Source organism: Natator depressus, chromosome 12 (assembly GCF_965152275.1).
Source record: "Natator depressus isolate rNatDep1 chromosome 12, rNatDep2.hap1, whole genome shotgun sequence".
Lineage (NCBI taxonomy): Eukaryota > Metazoa > Chordata > Testudines > Cheloniidae > Natator > Natator depressus.
In genome coordinates, this window is record NC_134245.1 from 17,792,002 (window position 1) to 17,817,610 (window position 25,609).

Here is a 25,609-nt window from a genome sequence, read left to right on the forward strand (position 1 = left end):
TTCCCAGGTTCATCTTTTGAAGGTGTTGTGCAGGTTTCCATTCATCTGGGAGTGCTATGATGTTTTTGTCTTTTATCATTTTTCTGTGTGAGTTCATTTGAGAGCATAGTGACTGTCTGGTTACACCCACATAGTTGTTGTTGGGGCATTTGATATATTGGGTCAGGTACACCAACTGAAGTTCATTCAATAAAAGATATTATTTCACCTACCTTATCTCAATCATACATATAGTCACTTGGCAGTGGCCATTTAAGCTTTTTCTTTTCCACTCCTAAATAAAAATTGCTAAAAGTACAGTCAGAAAATAACCTGATTATAAGGTTAAAATACACTTAACTGTTAAGGTTACAATAACTGCAGAGCCATTGCCATTTTTTAGAATTGAACTTGAACAAAACATTTTTTGAGATTCTAAAATGTTCAACTAATTTTCTTCCTTTTTTTTTTGTTACTTATACTTTATAACACAGGGACAGCAATGATATTATTATAGAAAATAACATTTTTTCCCTCCAACTTTCTTGCTTCTAGATGAATATCCCACAAGAAAGCCTGTTCTACAAAGATTCCAGCTCAGTTTTGCAGAGACTCCGGAGGTAGTCCTGATTAGCTACAGACAGGCACCTACACTTCTGAAGATTTATTGTAACCAAGATTTCTATGGCCACAAGGGCCATATTTTTGCCCATGTTAAGTTTTAGGAAAACTCATGCATCAGCAAATTCCAAATGTCGATAAAAATCACAGATTTGATTAAAATTTACTACATCTATACATCATACAAAGTTGTGGCATCTGATCTTTCCCCTTATCTTTTCCTCACCTTCCTCCCCCCCAGCCTCTACTTTTTTAGGGTTTAATCTAGGCCCGATGAAAATCAATGCAAGTTTTGCCATTGACTTCAATGGAACAGGATTTCATTCCTATTTTACACTGCTTCCCTTCCCACAACAGCCCCCATCTTCATTTTCAAAGACTGGGGGACTCTCTACCTCCCTTGGTATCTCTACACTGTTCTTTAGGCATGAGGATACAGATACAAATCAACTGGTTCACAAAGCCAACCATCATCTTCGCGACCCTCTGAGGATAGGAAGATATGAATGCAATCTTTCCCAAAAACCTGCCAGTCTGGCCAGCATGGGGCTATGGAAACCCAGAGCTATATAGCTATGGAAACCCAGAGTTATAAGGCTGGCCAATTTGACCAATGCCATGATTTATGACTAAAAAACTGTAAGAATGATCAGTTTTGGCACTGAATTCATAACCATGACAAAGCCACTCAGCTAGTCGTTGCTATGTATACAAGCTACCTATGTTAAGTATGGAATACATAGTATGTATATATTTGAATAGCAAATTTTATATAACTGCAATGTGTTAGGTTTGTTTCCTAAGATACGTCCTTGGTAGTCTTCTTTTAATTATTCAGGCAGGGTCAGGCAGTGGAGAAATGGGACACAGTTTGCATTGTAAGGTGGAAATTTCGCAGCATCTGCATCTCTTTATAGTTGTTTCTTTCTTGTATGCATTGTAGACATATACTCATTATTGTTCCAGGAGTCCAGGGGTTCAAGGGGATTATGAAGAGTCAATTAAATGTTTAAATCTGAAATACTGTTACTGTATTTTAAAATAGGTTCTCTGAGCACACACACACACATACACAAACCTCCTGTTTATGTAAATAATGCATAAATCCCCAAAGGCATGGGTAAACTCGAGCAGGCTTTTGATATCAGAAAGTGAGGTAGCACTTTCAGTTGAATATGAAAGAAAAAGTATTTTCAATATGAAAGAAAAAGTACTACAAAGTATATCTAAGTAGAAAAGAACTTAATTTCTATTCGCATTTTTGCCTCTTCTACTAAAATAGAAAACAAAAGAATTCTCAGAGTGTGTCTGGCTAACCTGTAAGGTTTGTCAGCAGCACACAACCCATTTCTCACTTGAGTCCTTTCTACCAGTTCCCTAAATTTACGGTTCAGACTGGAACTGTGGGTTTGTCTGATCTGAGCAGGTGAGACAGTTCTTACTTTGGTGTACACACCTGCCTTATATTGTCTTTTGGATTCCAAGGGTCAGCACTATGAAAAACAAAAGCCACTGATGGCAGCCACTGCCCAGGCTACTCCTGGTTATACTGCTATTTTTAGCACCCCAGCTCAAACAAAACTAGCACTTGTCTACCCATGCTGGGAAGCATGCTCCCAGCTACAGCGTAGACTTACCCTGAGGGGCTCAGTGGGCAGCTCTCATCAAGGCTTCCACATGAGAAGAAGAATTATGCGGCACCTCTGACCCAGGGGAGACCTAGAGCATGACAAATTATACACTCCTTGATTGCATTTTCAAAAAATCATAGACCACCATGTTAGGCACTTAGCCGTGGTGGTCATCAGTCTTGTAGTCCCAATCTCCAGGAAAGCACACATCATCACTCCTAGAGAATCCAGTCAAAATATGGATTTCTTGACATTGCAGAACTTCCTCATTCCCTCTGCCAGCACAAAAGGTGAAAGTAGCTGGGAGGGCCAATTATTTTTGGTTTTGTACTAAGTATGACTTCTTCCTTCTCTCTTTTGACTTTAGACAGTCAATGCTAAGGCAAAACAAAAGCTATTGATGTTCAAATCAACACTTCTAGCTACGGCACTTTGTCCTGAACACTACTACACTAAATAATTGCTCTTCCTGGTTTCTGCATGCCATTTACACAACAGATCTTGTTTGGGGTGGCATGGAAGTATATTTCCACCGGGAAGGACTGGGTCCCAGGAAGTGAAATCCCTTCCAGAACTCTCTAGAATGAAGGAGGATTGCATATCCTATACCACATTTAAGAATGGCACAGCATGCTTTCCCTTTTGTGCCCAGCCAACGCTACCCAACAATGCATGGGGACATGATGCTGCTTCCTTCCCATCATCATTAGAGTAGTTGGTGACTCCAGGGCACTAGAAAGGAGCAGTTCCCGTTCTCCAAGCATAAGGGAATGTGATTGTCCATGGGAGAAGACCCAGAGAGAAGGCTACTGTACCCTCCACTCTTCTGTGCACCTGCCCAAAGACCAGGGACAATCTAGCCCTAAATGTGTTTAAACAAGAAGTTCCCCAGAAATATCCTCAAAGCTATTTCATTGTCCTCCAAATACTTCCTTAAAACTCCTCTGGCACTGGCACGGTGTCTATAAAACTCTCCTCAACGGTTAGGCAGCTGGTATGTGTCTCATACTGCCCTGCATGATCTCTTTGTCTTCTTGTGCTCCTCCCCAGTTGTTTGTTGTGTCTACCAATTTTCTATAGATTGTCTTAGATTGTAAGCTCTTTTGGGTAGGGACTGTCTCTTTCTTGTATGTTTGTACACCACCTAGACCCAAGAGGCCCTGGCCCCTAGGTGTTACTGTAATACAAATATTAATAATGTCACATGTACAAACATAACACTTTATGGGTCATCCTATATTTTACAGTTCATAATAAAGAAACTGATTCCTTGACTACAGCTAAAAACAAATTTTAAAAAATCCTATTTTTACAATCACGTAATGTATTTCAGTGTCCCCAATTCCCATCAGAAGTGGTTAGTTGGGGACAGATTTAACCACTCTTACAATGCATAGTATTACTATCCTTACTCTGCATGTAATCCCATTTATTTCAATGGATCTGCATGTGTAGTCAGGCACTACTCAAGGTAAGTAAGAAGTGGCAGAATCTGGTGCTTATTAATTTATTAAAATATATACTTGACCAACTAACATGTAGTAACTGAAGTTAGAGTCAAGTTGGATAAGCTGAGTACACATATTCAGGAGGTAATATTCAGACTCTAGTCCTGAACTGAAATACTTAATATCCATATTACTTGATTACATGAAAATTTTAGGACTTGAATCAATTTAAACCTAACTTGCTGTGAACATCTTAGTAGCTACATGCTGGGACTGTCTCACAACCTAATCTTATCTTTGGTATACACTTAATTTCACGTATCAGTCTATAATTTTCATGATATAGCAAAGCATGGATCTATGCTGTGTATAGCTGAAAGGAAAGATCTAGCATGTTATAGATGATCTGACGTAAGTGGAGATGGCACAAACCTTTACATTTTCATTTGCAAGCACAAATAATGAAAATAATTACAATAAACCTAGGGTTCTTTCTTTAGTTGACACAGTCAGATGTCAAACAAATAGAAAATACTCAGTAGGTTCCATAATCAGTAATGTACTCCTTGTTTTCTTAGTTGGAAAATGGTCCATAAATTGTTCATGTACTGGATATGTTGCTCGTATTGACACTGGAATCATTTAATTCAATAAGCATATTTTCCTTTTCTGGGATTCAAGGTAATGCAATGTGTGTCTTCACTGTTGCCATGGTTTCATTTGTTTGTTTTTAGTTTTATGTAGGTACAGTATTTCAGACCTGCAGCAGCCAGTTATATTTAAAGATTTTTCTATTATCTGTTTGGGAACAAGAAAGCAAAGAACATTGCTATTTAGCTGACATTCTTTGTGATAGCAAATCAACCAATTGAGGAGACTTTACTCTAAATCCAATAAGTGTACAACCTTTTAGGTGTATGGTAATTACACTCCATATGTCATTAATTTCTTATATGCCATCCATCAAACAGTGAGCTGCTATTAGTAGTGCAAAGTGTCGACATCTATTTCTTTCAAGTCTTATAAATAGGAAACTATCAAGGTTAACTAATGTTTAGGAAATACTGTTTCTGAGTTCATGATCAAATATAAGCCCTAAGCGTCAGAAGATTTAGAGGGATGGAACTCTGCTCCCTCTTTCCTCTGGCCAGCTTCATTTACATGAATTAGTGTTGCTTATCCATAATTCCCCCTACTGGTGATTGCTTTGGTTGGAATTTGTTTGTTTTGATTGTATAAATGACAATAGATTAAGACTATTACTGTACTCATGAAACAGAATAGGAATTGTGCAGGATATGTCCTGGAGTGGGTGGGTAACCCTGACTTATGAGTCGCATACTTTGGTTTAGTAACAGTAACAAAACTTAAGGTCAACAGAGAAGAAAAGGCTCTATCCTATAATCAGAAGCACTTTCCCAAGAGCAGGGACTCGGTGCAAAGGTCTTGTTTTGCTCTGTGTTCCTCACGCAGAGATTCTGTTCCCTGTGTGGAGTGTATCTCTGGGATTGGACCACACTGAGTCAGTGATGTTGTGGAGCTGATTTCACAGCAAGACTGGCCTGGCCTAGTGCCCTAGAGCTGACTTTGCAGGCCTGACCCGTCCAGCAGTGATGCAGAGCTGACTGCAGTGATGCGACAGACAGTGGTAGAGCTGGGCTGGTTCCACAGTTGACTCCTATCAGTCCAGCAGAAACAGAACTGATACAGAACTGGACCAGGCAGCTGCACATTGGAGTGGGACCTGGCAAAGTGGTTCTTGCTGGATTGGAGCAGACTGGGAGAGCAGAACTACCTCTTGATATACTACAGAGACTAACTGGACCAGTGAATGGAGTAGTAAGTGGGTGGAGTTTGTGGTGGGACTAAGAGTGCTGAACCTTCATAAGACTGAGGGGTTGACCAAACTATATGTAAATATATAGAGAGCTTTCATGTTGCTTTGATTTCCCCTCCCCCCTCACACACACACTTTCCCCCAAATAAAAAGATACTTCTGGTTCTGTGTTCCCAAGGACTCTGAGGGTATGTCTACACTGAAATAAAACACCTGCGGCTGGCCCATATCAACTGGCTCAGGCTGCGAGGCTATAATAAAATTGCAGTGTAGATGTTCAGGCTCGGCTGAAGCCCAAGCCATCACAGGATCCCAAAGCTTGGGCTTAAGCCCGAGCCCAAATGTCTACTCTGCAATTTTATAGCCCACAGCCCAAACCAGCTGATGCAGACCAGTCACGGGTGTTTTACTGCAGCGTAGACAGACTCTGAGTGTAAAGGTGACCAGGGAGATTTTATTTTAATTTCCCAGAGCCAGAAGTAAGAGTGGGCATTGGCACCTAGCACTGATTAACATGTGTGTGATGTTACAGCCCATATTCTTCATAGAAATATGGTTATGATATGAAAATGGTATAACTAAGAGATACTTTATGCAAGATGGCTTGTGTAAGATGTCATTGGAAAGGTTACGATTTACTGAATGTGATTATCCTATTTGTATGCCTGTATCATTTCTGTATCTGAAGTTAGGAATATTGACTATGTAACAATTACAACTGTGTGTGTACTTCGGGGGAACGCCCACCAGACAGTAGGCAATCCTCCTGAATGACCCATTTAAGAAGGACAATAGAATTCTGAAGATACTAATCTCTCTCCTCCCTGAGAGATGTCCCGGGACATAGCTGTGACACTACAAGGTCAGGTGATAATGTCACCTGATGCAAAATATCCCCTTGGTACTTTTCCACTGTAGGGGGTAAGGATCAAACAAAGGACCAGGGTCCAGTCTGTAAGAAGAAATAACTGGACCTCTGAGCTACAGAAACTCTGCATCCTACTTAATTCAACATTTAGGGTGAGAAACTGAATTTTGTAACCTGTTTCTTTAGTGAATCAAGCTTAGTTTACGTGATTTGTTTTATTTGCTTAGTAATCTGGTTTGTTCTGTTTGCTATCCCTTTTTAATCATTTAAAATCTTTTTTAGTTAATAAACTTATTTCTTATTTATAACATAACCCAGTTTGTTCAATTAATATCTGCAGGGGCCAAGAAGCTGTGCATATCTCTCTTCACATTGAGGGAGAGGGCAAATTTTTATGAACTTGCACTGTGCAGATCTTTCTATACAGTGCAAGACCATATTACTTTGGGTTTATTCCCCAAAAGGGGTGTGCATGTGAGTGCTGGGTGAATCCTCTCACACAGAGCTGACTTCAATCTGTGTCTGCAGCTGGGTGTGGCCCTACCTGTGTGTGTATGCACGCTGCAAGACGCTGAAGAGCCTAATTCAGCAAAACAGGGAGAAGGAATCCAGGCTGGTGGAGCACGAGGGGCTCAGTGGAAACTCCAGTACATACAGTGGCATCCCAAAAGGGGGGGTTCAACCCATCACAATGTGTTTCACTTTTTCTACTGAGCCATGACTATTGTACAGAGTGTGTGATACATTTTGATAGGGACTGGAAGATAGGGGCTGACTCAGAGCTGGGGATGAGAGGTTTGGGGTGCAGGAAGGGGCTCTGGGTTTGGGGGGGCTCAGGGCTGGGGCAGGGGATTGGCACATAGGGTTGGGGTGCGGGCTTGCTTTGTGCAGCTCCCGGTCAGCGGTGCAGAGGAGGTGCAGAGGCAGGCTTCCTGCCTGTCCTGGCACCCTGGACCAAGCTGTGCCCTGGTGGAGCACCCCCCTCAGCTCCCATTGGCCAATTCCTGGCCAGTAGGAGTGCGGAGCCCGTGCTCGGGCCGGGGACAGCACGCAGAGCCCTGTAGCCCCCCCACCTAGGAGCCGGACCTGCTGCTGGCCACTTCCTGGGTGCAGTGTGGTGTCGGTATAGGTAGGGACTAGCCTGCCTTAGCCGGGCAGCACTGCCGCTGGGACTTTTAATGGCCTGGTCGGTGGTGCTGATTAGAGCCACTGTGATCCAGTCCCTTCCATTCCGTGACCCAGTTCTGGGTTGCGACCCATGGTTTGAAAACCACTGCAATAGATAGTACACATATCCCAAGATCCCTGGGCAGGGGTGAAAGTAAGTTAGAGGAGTTACCGGTATGCCGGAGTCCTGTGCAGGGGGTGTGGCCTCAACTGGAAGAGGCGTGGCCTCAACCGGAAGAGGCAGGGCCTTAAATCCCCAGGCCCTTTAAATCAAGATTTAAAGGGCCAGGTCTCCAGCTGTGGTAGTGGCGGCTGGGAACCCGGGGCCCTTTAAATCACCCCCAAGCTACCAGCTGCAGAGGCGGCTGGGAACCCCGGGGCTCGGGGGCAAATTAAAGGGCCCAGGGCTCCAGCTGCCACTACTGCAGCGGAGCCGTGGGCCCTTTAAATCACTGAGGAGCCCTGGGGGCTCCCGGCTGCCACCGCTACCCCGGGGCTCTGGGGTCTGGCAGAGCTTTAAAGGGGTGGTAGCAGCTGCCAGAGCCCCGAGCCCTTTAAATCCCCGCCTGAGCCCTGCTGCCCGAGCCCTGGGGTAGCGGCGGCCAGGCTCCATCGGGGATTTAAAGGGCTCTGGAGTTCCAGCCGCCGCTACTGCCCAGGGGCCCTTTAAATCCCCTCCGGAGCCCCGCCGCCGCTACCCCAGGGCTTTGGCAGCAGGGCTCGGGGGGGGGGGGGGATTTAAAGGGCCCCGGGGCAGTAGTGGCGGGCTGGAGCTCCGGGACCCTTTAAATCCCGGCCTAAGCCCTGCTGCCCGAGCCCTGGGGTAGCGGCGGCGGGGCTCTGGCGGGGATTTAAAGGGCCCCGGGGCAGTAGCGGCAGCTGGAACTCCGGGGCCCTTTAAATCCCCGCCGCAGCCCCGCCGCCGCTACCCCAGGGCTTTAAATTGCCCTCTCGGAAAGCCGGTCCTGGTACGGCACACCATCTCTTACTGGTACACCATACCGGGGCGTACTGGCTTACTTTCACCTCTGTCCCTGGGGCATGTCTTACATTGTGCACGCTGATCAGCTTAACAAATGTTTGCCTGCGCATGATCAGTTTTCAAAAGACTCCAAACTTTCTTAGAACAAAACTCTTTTTTTTCCCCCAAACTAAACAAAAGCACTCATCCTCTCAGAAGACTATTTCCACATCAAGTTTCATTACTTCGCCATTTTTGCTGCAGGCCTAAGTGTAGTTAGATTATTATAAAATGTGATTTTTTTTATCCTCCTGATCTTGGATTATATGAAGGATTTTACTTATGCTTCTAGCAAAAATATCATCTGCAGACAAAACACAAGCATTCCAAACTGTGAACATTTCCAGAAGTTATAAGCATATGAAGACAGAGTTTATAATGGAACCTGTTATGCTACAACCTGCTGTCATAACTGTGTGTTACTGTAGTAACTTGTGGATTAAGAACCTCTTCCCAGTTGTGTACTATGCACATAAGGTTGGGACAGAAAATATTTTCAGGCTTTACGTAGGTTGAGGAGAAGCTGTTGATCTCATTTTCTGGGGTCCAGTCTCACCCATTTTGATTCCTCTCAAATCTTTTATTTGCAAAAGTATGAATCAGGATAAAGAAGAGATGGGGAAAGAGAGTGTGGAAGATGGGGAGGAAATGGGGTGGGTAAGGAACATGGTGAAAGTTTAGCATTATCATCTCCCTCATCTCTTCTACATTCTAGCCCTTGTCATTCCACCACCTAAATGTTTATAAATCCAATTCAAAAACCTGCAGAATCAGATTTCTGTCATGTGTCCTTCATCTCACTTCTCTCCCACATTTCCTGATGTTTCTGTCATCTGTTGTTTTTCAGTTGTTGTTAAATGCTTTGCTGAACTGGGGCCTTAGACTGTAAGAGCCTTAGTGCAGGGATCTAAGTTCTAGAGATATCGTCTGTGAAGAGCCTCGTACATGTATGCGTACACTAAATAAAATCATCTCTCTCTCTTTCCCAACCTTTCAGAACAGCCAAGCAAGCCAGTTTTTCAGAATATTAACAGCAACTGCTGGGAAACCCACCCCAATATTATGGGAAGCGAACTACCATACTTAAGATCCTGTAGATTGATAAATTACTAGAAATTCAGGGTTTGGACAATGAAAGCTAGAATTACTCAATGCCAGAAGCACTTTGAGGGTAGATGGGCCATAGCAGACCAGTTATTTACTATATGTGAGAATAACAGTAATGCAGCTTCAATCTTGAGTGATATCTCTTCCAAGGATCTGTCTATACACTTAAATTATATTCTATGTGCTTAACAGATAATGTTTTTACACCCATAACTCCCATCATTTGTGTGCCAATTGATACTCAACAGCTATATAGTTTCAAGCCACTGTTCCAAATGTAAAGCTGTGTTCTACACTAACTGATATTTAGAGCCTACATAATTATTGAAATATTTAGGAGACACTATTTCTAAGCTCATGTCTAAATACAGAAATTTCAAATACTGGCATCACTTAATGTATACCAACTTGCATATACACCTGTGTCCCTATTTGTAGATTGTATACCATATTTGCAGTCCCTGTAAATTATCTTCTGAAATACAAATAAATGGTTTTAAGAGAAGACAATAACTCTCTTCTTTCTCATATTTTCTTTAATGCAGCAGCACTGTAAAGACTTTCAAGATGAACTGAAAGCATTTTCTATTCCTTATAATTAAGGCTAATTATGTGTCGCCCCCATGTGTCGCCCATTGCTGGAACCCTCAGGAGGGCCCCCCCGGGAGTCTGTCACCGGAACCTTCCAGGGGGCTCTCTGTCGCTGGAAGCCTGCCAGGGCTCCACTGGCTGCCAGCACCGGAGTCCCGCAGCCTCTGGGGCTAAAGCAGAGAATGTCAAGGAGGTCTCTGGAAGTCACGGATTCCATTCTTCCATGACCTCCTTGACATAAACTAGCCTTATTTATAAGCTGTCTGATAAGGATATCTATAGAGGTATTAATTTTATGGAATCAATGCAACAAAATTCAAATTAATGTATAAAGTGACATATCCTGATTGTCTGCTGCATTATGCTTTGCAATCAGTGCTTCTCTGGTGACTGTATGTTTAGCTCAGAGAAAATCTTTAAGATGTACATTTTCCATCCAAAATTGTTTAAAATGATTTTTGGCTATTTTTAATTGCCTGATTTCCTTTTCCTCTTCCTTTTCTCGGTTCCCAACCACTTCCTCACCAATCAGCTATTAGCATGGGTCCTGATTACCCACTGCTTTGCACCATGTGTAGTTGTGTGCACCTGTGAAAAGTGGATGCAAAACTACCAAATCAGAATGGCAGCATTTCATAGACACTTTGCACAAGTGAAAATGAAAACACAAGTTTCAAGGAAGTAGAAAAAATGAAACCTATCATAAGCATGAGAGAACTTTTTCCTAACATGAGTTTCCTGCTCAAAATTCCCCCCAAAATAGAATGAAGAAATCTTGTGAATTAAAAAAAAAAGTTAATATTTCAGGGTATTTTTGAATTTTTCTTCCTGATTCTGCTGTTCAAATTTCTGCATGCCTGCAAAACAGAAGGTCTGATTCTGTAAGGTGTTGAGTGCCTGCAATGTCCACTTTACTTAACGCGGCTTCTCCTGGTAGCAAGCATTGTACTCAGTAGTAAAGCTTGGTGGGCCATTATTTCTTGTTTATACAGTAGGAATCTACCTTGAAAGTAAATCTTTGTTTTGGCTGTATCTTGTAGTTTTACTAGTAATATAAACCTGAAGCTGTGTTGTCTGGGAATTACGAAGAAGTGTGGCTTGTCTTGCACATATGTAAAACTTCACTTTCACAATGTAGAATATGCATGTTCACAAAGACTATTATTTTCTGGAGAAAAATGTAACGTGTCTTAGGCTGTCAGACAACAGACTTTTTCAACCTGCATCTGCACAGACAACATTTAAAGTTGCCAGCATATTAGAAGTTTCTGAAATTCCTTTTCTCAGAGCAACCTAAGAGCACAAATATTTTTAAAAAAAACAACCTAAACCTTTACATGCTATTTTTCCATTACTTTGTAGATTTTTTCCTCTTAAATGTTGGCATCACAAGGAAAAAAGAAAATTCTATTTTGCTTTGACAACAAAATATCACAATGCATTTTTATTCTTGTGTTTTACTTCTTGTGTCATTGATCAATAGACCAAAATGCCATACCTCCATCAAGGCTACAAAGTTTGATTGCACAAGCTGTCTCAGCCTGTTGGAGCTTATCTGTTATATCTCAGACTCCTAGAAATGTCACAATGGAGAAGAGCCTAAACCAACATGTCAGCCTTCCTGTCAGATGAACAGGGGTTCTGAATGAGGGTCATTTTGGCATTCTCTATCCATCACACCCGATTGGTGCACCAATTCATTTCAGGGCAAACAGAAGAAATAAAAGACTTTGTAGGCCACTGCTAAGTACGGAATCAGCTAGTGACATTACTACACTGAGCAGTAGCATGGCTCAACTGCTATCCTCTGATGCTGGTAGATGTTAGTTTATATCAGTTTACTTTATATAATTAAACTACTTGGTTCCAAATCTAACACTCAGAAAAATTGAAAACCAAAAGTAGTTTTTCACTTCTCTTGTCATACTTCCAGATATTTTTTAAAGTGTTAGGTGAGTTGTATATCAAGGGTAGCAAATTCCACACCATACGGGCAGCATAACGAAGGCACAAGTTCCTTGCCTTAAAACTCAGTGGTGGGATCTCCAACAGTTGAATAGTGTTGGGACACATGCAAGGCAAAAGAGGAGCCTACACTATCAAGGGCTTTAAAAACCAGCAATGTCAGCTTGATTTAAATCCACCACTTTAACAGGAGCCAACATATAAAAACCCAGGGCAGATGTAATATGATCATATGGTTGCTTAAATCAGTGAGCAAACATTCTACTGCATTCGGAACAAGCTTCATGTGATGAAAAAGCCCTGCTGAATGCCCTACTAAGAGGGAATTATAGTATCAAACCTCTTGGCCACAATGGGTTGTGTTGTGATTCCATGGTTGCTGAAGGATAAAGAAGGGCAAGTGTCTTGTACAGCATCGAGCATGCTGTCAGTGCTGGCCAAATAGCAAATAACTTTCCCTCAACTATTTTACATAGGAAGGGTCATGTTCAGTGCCCTATCCACAAGGAAGCAAAGATAGTCTTTCAGAACTGAAATATTTTAAAAATAATGTAACATGTTTGAGGGAGCCCCTTGAAAAAGCTTCAGGGTATGCATTCATGAAAGCTTATGCAAATTCTCATTGACTTCAGTGAGTTATTTTGATCAGGGTCATATTCCTGGCAAGATGAGATGCTTCTCAGAATACTACGTCATACTTACCGTCTGAGTTCTGATGGGTAGTAGTTAGCTTCCTTTCTGCATATTTTAAGTCTTGAGCCATAAGTACTTTATGCATGCTAAGCTCCCGCTGATTTCAATGGCAGATATGCACATAGAAGGCTGCAGGCCTGAGTCCATTCATGTTTTGTATTTCATATTTTGATTGTTACACCATGCAGTTTGAGTCTACTATGCTAAGCATGAGCGAGTACAGCCCATAACTTCACACTAGTACTGTTTAGTGCAATAAAACTCTTGCCACACCACTCTATAAGTAAAATTTCTGCCATTCTACAGCATGTGTATGATTTACTCATGTTTATTTGAATAAATGCACAGTTCACAGCATCTTCATCCACTTTCTTGGTGAGACTTTAAATCAGAATTTAAGAAATATTCTCTTACTAATTTGCTTGAAAGTAGTATTTCATGTAGCCTACTCAGAAAAGGTATATTCTCCAAACTTATAGTATGATCGCTTAAAAAAATAACAAAAATCAATGGTCTTTCAAGAAAATTAACTATTGTAAAGTTTTCTTCTTTGAAGATCAAGGACTTATTTATCTCTGCTGTTTCCTTGTAGAGATAAATTAATTTAGTTGCTTAAAAAAAGGCTTTTCGCTTAGTGTGGAGAGTGTACCCAATTCTTTGTTGTTTTTCTATTATGCCACAAAATAAGCATCTTTTTTCCTTTTCTGCATTGTTATGCTTAATTGGACTTCCAGAAGTAACTTATCTGAAGGCAGTGAAATTGAATAGCTCAACTTCTTCCAATGGGTTAAATCTATGAGGTCTTCAGTGCAGTAGATGAATCTTTTTGGTAATTTTAATGCTCTTTAATTCAGCAGAAGCTAATAGGGGTTGCATCTTCATATTAAACTAGTCAGTGAGGTAAGACTTTGACAACTGAATATTTCAAATATAAAAAGGATTTAGAGGGAACAGTGCCCTGTGTACATACTCAGGTGGCTAGCCCAGGCTGCCACAGTGTCACTGCTATTTTTAGCAACCTAGTTCAATCAAAGCAAGCAGGCATGCCTACATGTATTGCAATCTCACCTTCCAACTGCAGTGTAAACATACCCAAAGTAAAATGTGATGTTCTTTTAAATACATAGAATGTTGGGATAAGAAGGCAGCAAGGAGGGGCATTGTGCTAATCTGTAAGATTGATCCTGCGACTAAAGCAGAAGATTGGGAGTCAAAATGTGCATTCTATTCTTGGCTCTGCCCAGACTCAATCTACGACCTCAGGCAAGCCACTTGGAGCTTGATTTCAAAAGGGTCACCAACCTAGTTTCTTATTTTCCAGACACAAATAATTAAGAATGTAATTTAGATACCTAGCTACCTGATTTCTGCAAATGATGTAGACATCTAAATTACTTCATGATTCATGCCCATAAAATCTCATTTGCAAAATGGAATGCACCTTTTAGATATTCAGAGTAGACCCTTAAACATTTTGTGCCTCAGTTTCCTTATCTATAAAAGATTAATCTTACTTAGCATTGATATAGTTTTCACAAAGGATCTCAAAGTACTCAAAAGCCAGAAAACATTATTGTCACAGATGAGGAAATTTAGATGCAGGGAGGTTAAGTGACTTGACCAATTACACAATAAGTCAGTGGTATGCAGGTCTGGCTGCCATTCCCACACCGTTTCCACTGCACCATAGAATAGAACTTTCCTGCCAGACAGGATGGTTATGAGACTTAGCCCATTAATGTTTCTAAAGTGCACTGAGATCCTCAGATGGATTGTATTATTGTTCTTAAGGAAATACTCTTTATGGGAAGGAGAAAAGAGTAGAGATGGTGAAGAGTAATAATGTCCCTCACTTTTTCTTCCTTTCCTTTAATTTATTTAAGAATTCTGATCCTGGTAAACTTTCTTGTCTCTGCTAGGTAAATAAGCAAGTAGCAGCAGATTTGTGGTCAGAAAGCTTTGTCTGTATTCTCAGTGGACTGGCTGGCTATGGACTATTTATTCAGCATGTACAGCACTTCCCCAAAGAAATTTGGAAAGAAATGGGCTCCTTATGTGGACACACATTTAAATGCAAATTAAGGTTTTTGGAGTCAAATTCAGGCTGTATTTGTGGGAAACAGAGGTGGTGACACCCCACCCTTTCCCAAAGGAGTCCACTATCACTTTGTAGATGCACTGTTATCTTGTCTGAGACAGGCCTATGTTTATACATTTTATACATTCTATTCATGCTAACAGTAGGAATAATTTTTTGTGGGAGGAGGGGAGGCTGTGTGAAGCTATTTCCACCCTAAATTAAGACATACAGGATGGGACTACTCACAGTTGTGTAACATTAAGCATGAGTGTAAATCTTTGCAGGATTAGGGCCTAAGAAACCACAAACTAATCATAGATTGGAGAACTGAGAATATTTTATTTCATTAAAGCTGTCAGTGCTCTGAAGCCTCTACCATATTTTTGCCAGTAAAATATCAAAGGTGATTTGGGACAAATGATCTATGTTTGGTCAAAGTATCTGCTCTGAGAGTTTAAAAATTGTTTCCATGCCTTCTGTGTTAGAGCCGGATTCTTCAATTTGCTCTGCTGGTGCAGGGGCTGGTCCATGGACTTCCTGATGCAGGATCCAACCCTTATTTGATATCTTTCTGATTTTGAAGGCTCAGGAGGACATGAGGGCCTGCTCAGTTCTCCTAATAACTCAACAAGAAGCATCCCCTCATACAAACCAGGGATTGGTTTTACAGGGAAAAATATGCTAGTATTTTTAGAAAAATTCTATTGTAATCTTTTATCAGAATTATAATGTTGTTCTGATACAAGAATTCTCTTTTATATTTCTGTGATGACTATACAATGTCCAGGATAGAACGTATTAACATATAAATATATTATTCATGAAAAAACTAAATAAAAAAGGCACACAAAGCACATCCAGTGTAACTTGCTGCGATAGTGCTGAAAGATCACTACAACAGTTGGGGGCGGTGGGGGGGAGAATGATGGAAGTATGTTGTTTTTGCTCTTTGTTTTCAGAAAGTTTTACAATTAGTGTTGGGGCACGCTGGACACTGATTTCATTTCACAATATCGCACATAAGAGCGAGCTGAACTCCTCTCAGTGTATAACCAACCTCAAGCTACCTCGACAACAAGATACCAATAACCCTGTAATTTCAATTGCTCGCTCTTTTTTATGTGTTCTGTATCTCAGTGAAGTCTCATCTCTCCAGCCCACTGCCATAGGCTAATAGTCTGTAACAAAGCTCACCCTCAAAAATGTCAGTTATAATGAAAAAAGCAAGATCACAGATGAGAAAGTTGGCCTTAGCTAAATCCTATGGGCCCTACTTGCAGGTTCTGAAGTTTCTTCTGTTTCATCCACTAAACCTGAATTAGAAGGATGTGTTAAATTGGATCACCACAGCTTCTTTGTCCCATATCACTCATTACCCATCAAAGGACAATGGACAAAGGACAATGAACTCCCAAAGAATGCAAAAATGCCACTGTCAGCTGCCAAGCTGAGTAAACACCGTCCTCAGTACTGCAAAGCAGGAATTGAGTAGTCTGCCTTTTAACACTGGATGAACTATCAAAATATCACTGAATGCTGGGCAGCAAGCAATAATCAGAGAACTTGTAACAGCGGATCCCACTCAATCCACTTCACTCTGTTCCAGCCCAAATGGTTTGTCATCTAGGGCCCCATTTCACCATTGCCTTATACCTTGGGCAGTCATTTACAACAGTGTAAAGAGGATGCAAATACTACTGGTTTCATATGGTAGCATTTTAAACTGTTATACATGACTATGCAAGATACAGGGCAAGGTGGACTCTAGCTTTAGACATAGCAAGGAAAGGTGAGATGCACTGGTGGCTCAGGCTCAAATTGGGATAATGAGAATAAGGAACCTCTTTTTTTGAGGGGTGGTTATTATAATAATTACCACTATTGATCACAGTCAACTTTCTCCCTCTCTCTGAAAAAATAGTGTTTAATCCCTAAAGAAATCTAGGTAACAACTGATTAGTTAGCTGTATTTGTGCTGCTTCCTACTGCATCTCTCTGCAGCACATACCATTTCTTAAGCTCATTATGGTTTGTGAAGGAAGTAGAAGACGGGGGGCGGGGGATTCCAAAAGACAGAGAAAAAGCCTGGTTTTCCTTAGCTCTAAATAGGCCCCTGTTGTATACATTTAGATACGTTTAATAGCAATTTTAGAGATAGTTAAACAAGTGAGCATCAACACCCAATGTCCCATGAACTTCGTAAAGCAGGGCTATGCATACTGGGTTCCTCTACTTTCAGTACATCCCACTGTTATTCCAAAAAAGTGCTATTTCTTAATATTTAAACCATGAAATGTTGTTTGATCTGTCAACAGCCCATCCCACAACACTGAGCTACAAGCATGGGGCTTTGTGAACACTGCTTGGGGACACCCAGGATGTTCAGAGTAGTACCAGGTTTCTGAGTTATTTTATATACTTCTGTAAGTCCCTTTTCAGCTGACTGCACCATCACTGCATTGCTTTAGTGGGACTACAATGCTGTAGTCCCACTAAATGGAATATTTCAGTCTGACAACTTTTCCCATTAGAATTTTACTACTACTCCGTCACATACCTACATCTTCCATCTCCTGGGGGACTAAGGAAAAGTCTACACCGCAGCTGTGAGGTGCTTCCCAGCTTGAACAGACAGATACGCACTAGTTCTGCTTGAGCTAGTGTGCTCAGAATAGCAGTGTAGTGACGGCTTGGGCTAGCCACCCAGTACATTCCCAAAGAGTCCAGGTGGGTTTATACTCAGGTGGCTAGGCCAAGCTGTCGCCCATGCCACTGCTGGCTACACTGCTATTTTTACTGCACTAGCCTAAGCAGAACTAGTGTGTGTCTGTATACCTGAGCTGGGAAGCATGATCCAAATGGCAGTACCCTATATGAAACCAGTCTTCTTGTCCACTGTCAAGGTTCCTCCCCCACTCTGAACTCTAGGGTACAGATGTGGGGACCTGCATGAAAACCCTCCTAAGCTTCTCTTTACCAGCTTAGGTCAAAACTTCCCCAAGGTACAAAATATTCGACCCTTTGTCCTTGGATTGGCCGCTACCACCACCAAACTAATACTGGTTACTGGGGAAGAGCTGTTTGGACACGTCTTCCCCCCCCAAAATACTTCCCAAAACCTTGCACCCCACTTCCTGGACAAGGTTTGGTAAAAAGCCTCACCAATTTGCCTAGGTGACTACAGACCCAGACCCTTGGATCTTAAGAACAATGAACAATCCTCCCAACACTTGCACCCCCCCTTTCCTGGGAAATGTTGGATAAAAAGCCTCACCAATTTGCATAGGTGACCACAGACCCAAACCCTTGGATCTGAGAACAATGAAAAAGCATTCAGTTTTCTTACAAGAAGACTTTTAATAAAAACAGAAGTAAATAGAAATAAAGAAATCCCCCCTGTAAAATCAGGATGGTAGATACCTTACAGGGTAATTAGATTCAAAACATAGAGAACCCCTCTAGGCAAAACCTTAAGTTACAAAAAAGATACACAGACAGAAATAGTTATTCTATTCAGCACAGTTCTTTTCTCAGCCATTTAAAGAAATCATAATCTAACACGCACCTAGCTAGATTACTTACTAAAAGTTCTAAGACTCCATTCCTGGTCTATCCCCGGCAAAGACAGAATATAGACAGACACACAGACCCTTTGCTTCTCTCCCTCCTCCCAGCTTTTGAAAGTATCTTGTCTCCTCATTGGTCATTTTGGTCAGGTGCCAGCGAGGTTACCTTTAGCTTCTTAACCCTTTACAGGTGAGAGGAGCTTTCCCCTGGCCAGGAGGGATTTCAAAGGGGTTTACCCTTCCCTTTATATTTATGACATCCACAAATAATACATTCCAAATTGTGCAACAGTGGGAATGATTCCTGCTTTGTGACTAAATCACTAGACATCCAGGGGCTGAGTCTAATCACACTTACACTGGTTTTACACAGAACTTCACTGGAGTTACTCATAAATTTACACCAGTGTGAAAATGGTAACATATCCTAATGTGCAATTTAGTACATCACTGATGAACTTAGCCCAATCACTCTTTAAGGTTCTAAATGATAGTGTAAGCTAGTGTTAAAGAGATACTGTAAACATAAAAATCTGTGAACAAGTTTCTTTAAATAAAATAACAGATCCCCTTCATTAATTTTCTGGAGGTCACATATTCTGAACCAGAATTCTGGAGGTCTTTGGAACTAATTTGAGTGTGGAGATCTGGAAATCTCTATGAAACTCTCATGGCATCCAGCTAACGCCAAACTTTTGGGTTTTGTTGTTTATGTAGCGCATTCATCTATGCAGTTAAGACATTAAAAAATCATTTAAAGGCCTAATCCATAGCTGGTGTAAATCATCATAGCGACACCAATAGCTAAGAGGTTCGCTATAATTTTTCTTTGAAAATACAAATGCTGATGAATGGCAAGTGTGACAAAGTTCCTCCTCTACCTTGGTGGGTCTTACGCTTATTGGCGGATTTGCTCGCCTTGGAGCGTCACGGCAGCCCTCAGTTTCGCCGTTTTTTGTGAACCCACAGTCCAGGTCAACTCATCCTGTGTTTGACCAGGAGTTGGGAGGTTTGGGGGGAACCTGGGCCCGCCCTCTACTCTGGGTTCCAGCCTAAGGCCCTGTGGAATGCAGCTGTCTAGAGTGCCTCCTGGAACAGCTATGCGACAGCTACAACTCCCTGGGCTACTTCCCCATGGCCTCCTCCCAACATCTTCTTTATCCTCATCATAGCACTTTCCTCCTGGTGTCTGATAATGCTTGTACTCCTCAGTCCTCCAAACAGTCCGTGTTTCTCACTCTCAGCTCCTAGCGCCTCTTGCTCCCAGCTCCTTACACGCGCACCACAAACTGAAGTGATCTCCTTTTTAAACCCAGGTGCCCTGATTAGCCTGCCTTAATTGATTCTAACAGCTTCTTGATTGGCTGCAGGTGTTCTAATCAGCCTGTCTGTCTTGATTGTCTCCAGAAGGTTCCTGATTGTTCTGGAATCTTCCCTGTTACCTTACCCAGGGAAAAGGGACCTACTTAACCTGGGGCTAATATATCTGCCTTCTATTACTCTACTGTAGCCATCTAGCGCGACCCTGTCACACAAGACAAAGAAAACCATTTCTAGGATTCTCATATTATCAACAGGAAAGGGAAAGTATGCACAATACAAGTTTTCCATGCACTGTACCACCTCTATTCGGCAGACACTATTTCTAGGGATGAAAAAGTAATTCAGTATCCATATCCATTTGGTCCTTGACCTCTGTACTAAGAGTCTACCAACAATGTCTCAGTTAGAGCCAATTGTATTGGGAGTATTTGAGATGTGAACATTTGGCCAAAAAAAATAATGAAATGAGGCCAAATAGCTTCCATATAGCAATAACTGTCCAGTTATAACTAATGTAGGCCAGATTCTAACCAGTGACCTGAAGATGAACAGCCCAGATCCTATTTCATGAGTTCCTTGATTTCAGACTTTCTAAACCTTGCAACCACTGAGAAAGCCCATAGAAGTGGACCTGTAGCCCAATATCCTCCTTAGTCTGTAAGCTCTGCTTTTTTTTTTTTTTTTTTTTTTTTTACAAAGCAAGAATAACACATTTTGAACTGGAGCAAACCTCCCCTCTCTACAGGTGTGCTATTCTGAAAATAAGTTTGATTTAAAATGTTCAACTGGCATGCCATTGTATTAATTATGTTTTGGCATAAATCAATGTGCCATGTTAACTGACTAAGTAACATGCCTCTGGTGTAAATTTGATGGTTTTCTATGTTACATTTGCTATTTCATTGGGTTGTTAAATGTCAAGTGAATGTTTTGTGCTGCCTTTAGACCTCACCAAAAGCCTTTCCCAAGATATCCCAAAGATAAGAGTTCCTGGCCCTCATTCACATCACTCCTTTGTACCAGAATATATAGCTGGTAGCAATCTGATTTCAGTTTAAATTCCTCCCCGTCTTCCCAGTAGAGCTCTGTAAAAGCAATCTGCAGCTGGGACTGGGTCTTGTTACCTCCCCCCATTTCCTTCCTTGTCTCTGCCCATACTCAAGGCCCTCCCCAAATAATAACAGCCTGTAAGATTATCAGATCTGACTCCATCCCCTGATGTTGCTCTAATGACTCTTGTATGTGGTTGAGCAATTCCCTCAGCCTTTGCCTCCCACCAGAGAGCAGGGATCAGGAGGTAGGATGTACAATTAGAGTTGAAGTGAAAGTCTGTATACAAATCTTGAGGAGCAAGGGGTTCCTGATTGAAAAGTATATGGGGAGGTGCAGTAGGGTTCCTCTGCTGACCCACCCTGTAAGCAGCTGTTTGAACACTCCAGGCTCACTCCTTGTGGCAGGTGCAGCTTGCTAACGCTACCAGGTTACATAAAGGAGGTGAGAGCGACTGTCTGGGCAGAGAGAATTACGGTCGGAGACAGAGAGGTTTCTGAAGAGAAACCACAGAAACACCCAAGGCTGGAAAGAACAAATAGGGTAAGGTTTCTGTCATGTTGTGGTTTCAACTGCAAATAAATTCCAACCTCAGGAAGAGGATACATTTGCACCAGATTATGACTGAGCATGGGCACAATCTAGCTCCCTCTGAATTCAGTGGGGGTATTTCCACGGATTTCAGACCTGCTTCAGGTAAGACCCCGCTTTCTGTTCAGAGCAAGGAGGGAACCTCCCTTGAATGGAATCCATGCACTGTAACCAAGCCCTGTCTCTATTTTTAGACCAATTCACAGCATGTTCACTACTTAGCTTTCTCACTTGCTGACACAATTAGGTACCTAGGCATATGAGGCTCACTTCTGCCCTCAGTTAAATGGGTGCAATTTCTACTGCATTACTGAGGGATGATGAGCTCAGGTCTGCCCTCAGTGTCAAGCTGGCTGTCCCATTGTTTCATTGGGCTGGCCAGAGTGTCACTGAGGGCAGAATTAGAGACATTTCATATAAAGCGTTACCAGCTTTTTAATCATAAAAACAAATTAAAAGATTAGGGTCTGTCCATGCCTGGGGCCCCGAGGTGCTGCTGCAATAGAAATAATTACTAAGAATTATAATAAGATAAAATGATAATTAAAAAGAAACTGATTTGAAATATGAGCACAGTTTTCTCGGGTTAAACATTTTATTAATAATGAGGAGGCCATGGGTCTGCCATCTCTGTAACCCCTCACTTATTTCCGAACACTTTTCACCTCTTGAAAAGTAATCTAACATTTGTTCCTGTTTAGAGCAGTCTCTGGAGTATTTAGACATGTCATCAAGTATTGAGCCCTAACTCTAATGGCCTTTTATCTGTTCTGAATTTACAAAGACATTTCATTTTTTTGAGTTCAAGAAATTATTTTCTGTCTGCAATATGAAAAAAAAAATCCCTGGTTTGCTCTTGGCTCCTTCCCTGTCTAGTCCAAACACTGAAAATGTCAAGTTTGCTCACTAATTAAACATGTCTGTCTTGGACTACACTTGTATCCTTCACCGTGATGGTGCAGAGTCCCAGGGAGACATTATACATTCATGTTTTGAAATAGAGCATTTAAAAAAAAATTGTGTGACACAAATACAAACTTATTGGAACAATCTTTTAACAGGCAAAGCAATCATAACCTGGGAGAAGCGGAAGAACGGTCAAGCTGGTAAGTTCCAATGGAGATCTGGATGGGAATTTCCTCAATATTTGGGGGCATTGGGATTTCACAGTTTTGGTTCAGACCCATATGTATTTATCTTTCCCTCACCCTACTAAAAACAAGAGTTTGATGTAATTTCAATTTCTGGTGGCAGTGAAGGGGAAAGGTGATTAGGGTGGTCGAATCACCAAAGGTTCAAAGTTCAGTTAGAACAAGCCACCAAAAGCCTAGCTGAACTATTCAGATGTGAGATGGAAATCTCTCAAGAGAAGGCCTTCTTGTGGTTTTGTGGCATTTCTAATTTTGTTCTAAAACACAAAAACAACATCCTCATTTACACAAGCAATTCTGAATTTGAAAAAAATTATTCTTTTCAAGTACAGTTTTAAAGGTGGTTGACGCTTCACATGGTGCTTGTGTGCGTCTGGTGTTTCCTATTTTATTCAAGCCAGCTACACATTTCTAGTTTAAAAGTAACATTTTTCTATTGTTTGCCATTTCCTTTGAGAGTTCTCTTGGGACAGCGGTTTGTAAGGCAGGATTACCATAAGTGATTGAAATAAACAGGATCTTAACTGTGTTCAGGACACAAGGCCTCCCACGAAGATAGGACAAAAAGAATAAACAGCCAGCACCTCTCATGAAATGAGAAGGGAGAGAAAAGGAAAAGAAGGAAGAATATTTAAAATAGAGAGGAATTGTAATTTATGGTAACATATATGGAAAGTGCTCTAATACAATAATGATCTGTGTGGCATAAATGCCTAGAGAGATTAGATTATAACAGGATGAGAAGGGGAGGGAGGTTAATTTAAAAACTCCATTAAATAAAGTGACAATAACAAGGTGAATAGAACAGTGGTTTTTAATGGATAATTTCTTTGTGTTCCCTAAATGTAGCTAGCACATAGATGTCACAGTGATGATAGGTAGGTCTATCACATTAGCACTGTTTTGCAGGACTGGACCCTCTCCTGCACTGTTATACACATTTAAATATGTATCACAGAGAAAAGGCCCTCTGCATCTGATAATACAGTAGGTTCCATTTTGTACATTTGCACAAAACATACATGTTGCTATTGTGTGCAGCCATGACCCTGTATAAGAAAGTAAAAGTGAGCATAGCTCCATAAATAGCCACTACGTACACCACACTGTAGGCCCATGTCCTGCTGAGAGCAGACAATGCAAACTTTCCCTGCATGGGATGCTTCTTTAACCAATCATCAGTTCTGACATGAGTGCTGGCTGCTTGGAAACCCTCTAGCCCAGCCCACAGAACACAGCAGTACTGCCAGTGCAGCTGTGTCATGTATGCTCGGACATACTGAAAACTGAACACACAGATATGGAAAGATGCACCTGGAAAAACTGGCAATGCTGGCCAAACACTATGCAAGATGTTAACTCAGCATTATGAACAGAAATATGGCGCATGACAAAGATGACAGTCTCAAGATTACAGAATACACACGCATAGTATTGTAATTCTACAGTTGTACCCGATGATAATAATCTGTCTAATTGTGGCAGCAGTTCATTACTGGAATGCAATAGTCCAGAACTGAGTACTGTGGAGGGAAAAGTGACATATGACTGGCTTTCTTGTCACTTGATTTCTTAGCTCTCGAAATGTTCCTCAGAAGGAACGACCTGTACTGCTTCTAGGGATGAAGCTGCAGTACTATGGAGGCCTGACACATACCCTTTTCACCCTTCCTTGCCCACTTTTCAGCTTACACAGGCCAAAGCAAGTTGGTAGCACAGAGTGGGTGTGTAAGATCTGGCCAACTTTTGCAAACATGATGATATGGAATATGCTGAGCAGGAGACAATGAGAAGAGACTGGAGAGAAAGACAAGTGCTTGGTGGGGAGGCAGCTAGGGAGGGAAAACTGGGTGAGTGGGAAAAGAAATGGGGTTGGTTTGGGTTAAAAGGAAGAGAATGAAGGATTTGTGGAAGAGACTGAAGAACTGGAAGGAGAGTGAGGGAGAGGCTGTTTGGGAAGGAGAATGGAGGAGGAGCGATTCAGGATATGCTGAGGGAGTAACAGTTAGAACTCATTGGAACTATTACTTTGCTCATTGCACTAAAATGGGAAGATATAAAGACTTAGTGAGAACTACTTGTAGCACTAAAGTAATTCTAAATCAATTAGTCGGATGCTTACTTGAGCAATTTAGACAATGGATTAAATACTTTTCTAGCTATATATGGTGAGGCTTTTTTTTGGCCAGTTTATAATGCCTGCTGTTCCGCTCAACAGTGTAATTCAGATAAAGATATGAGAATATTGTTTGGGTGTGCTACTGTCACATACTTGTGTTTTGGTAAATGGAAAATTAGCAGGACTGTGCTTTCTGAACACATTTTCAAATGTGCAGGATGCTAAATTAATCTCTTTACACGCTATGCAGGGATTTCTTGATTCTCCCCATTATAACTGAATTAAACCAAAAGGTAAACTTTTCAAAAGCTCTAATGACTTAGGAGCCTAAGGTATGTCTACACTGCAGCAAGTCTCAGAGCTCAGGTCGACAAACTCAAGCTTGCGCTATGGCATTAAAAACAGCAGTGTAGCTGCTGTGGCTCTGGCTGGAGATTGGGATCTGAAGCATGGGATTGGGGTGGGCATCAGAACCCAAGCTCCAGCCCCAGCTGCAATATCTACACCACTATTTTTCATGCCGTAGCACTAGCCCTGCGAGCCCAGGTCTGTAGACCCACATTCTGAGCCTAGCTGCTGCGTGTTTAAAGCACAGTGTAGACATACCCTAAGAGTTCCATTCTCAAAAGTGTTATAGGCATGTAGAAGCCTAAGTTTCAATGAAAATCAGAGGGACTTTGGTTCCTAGCCACTCAGGAGATTTGAAAGGTAAGGGCAAAAGAGATGAAGGAGCGAATGCCGGGGGGAAAGGCATTATTAGAAACTTTGGCTACATTTCCATCCTAAGCCTGGGTGTTAACT

General features: G+C 41.6%; 2 long non-coding RNA genes across 3 annotated transcripts in view; one reads left to right on the forward strand and one right to left on the reverse strand.

Moving 5' to 3' along the window:
* Nucleotides 1-25,609, forward strand: part of LOC141996841 (uncharacterized) — a 209,182-nt gene that overhangs the window by 127,168 nt on the left and 56,405 nt on the right. For both annotated transcript variants that reach the window (XR_012641619.1, XR_012641620.1), the window contains exon 3: nt 22,600-22,644. This is a non-coding gene — a long non-coding RNA (uncharacterized LOC141996841). The remainder of the gene's footprint in view (nt 1-22,599; nt 22,645-25,609) is intronic.
* LOC141996842 (uncharacterized) overlaps nt 1-25,609 on the reverse strand; it is a 185,241-nt gene that overhangs the window by 104,109 nt on the left and 55,523 nt on the right. The gene's annotated exons all lie outside the window — the stretch shown is intronic.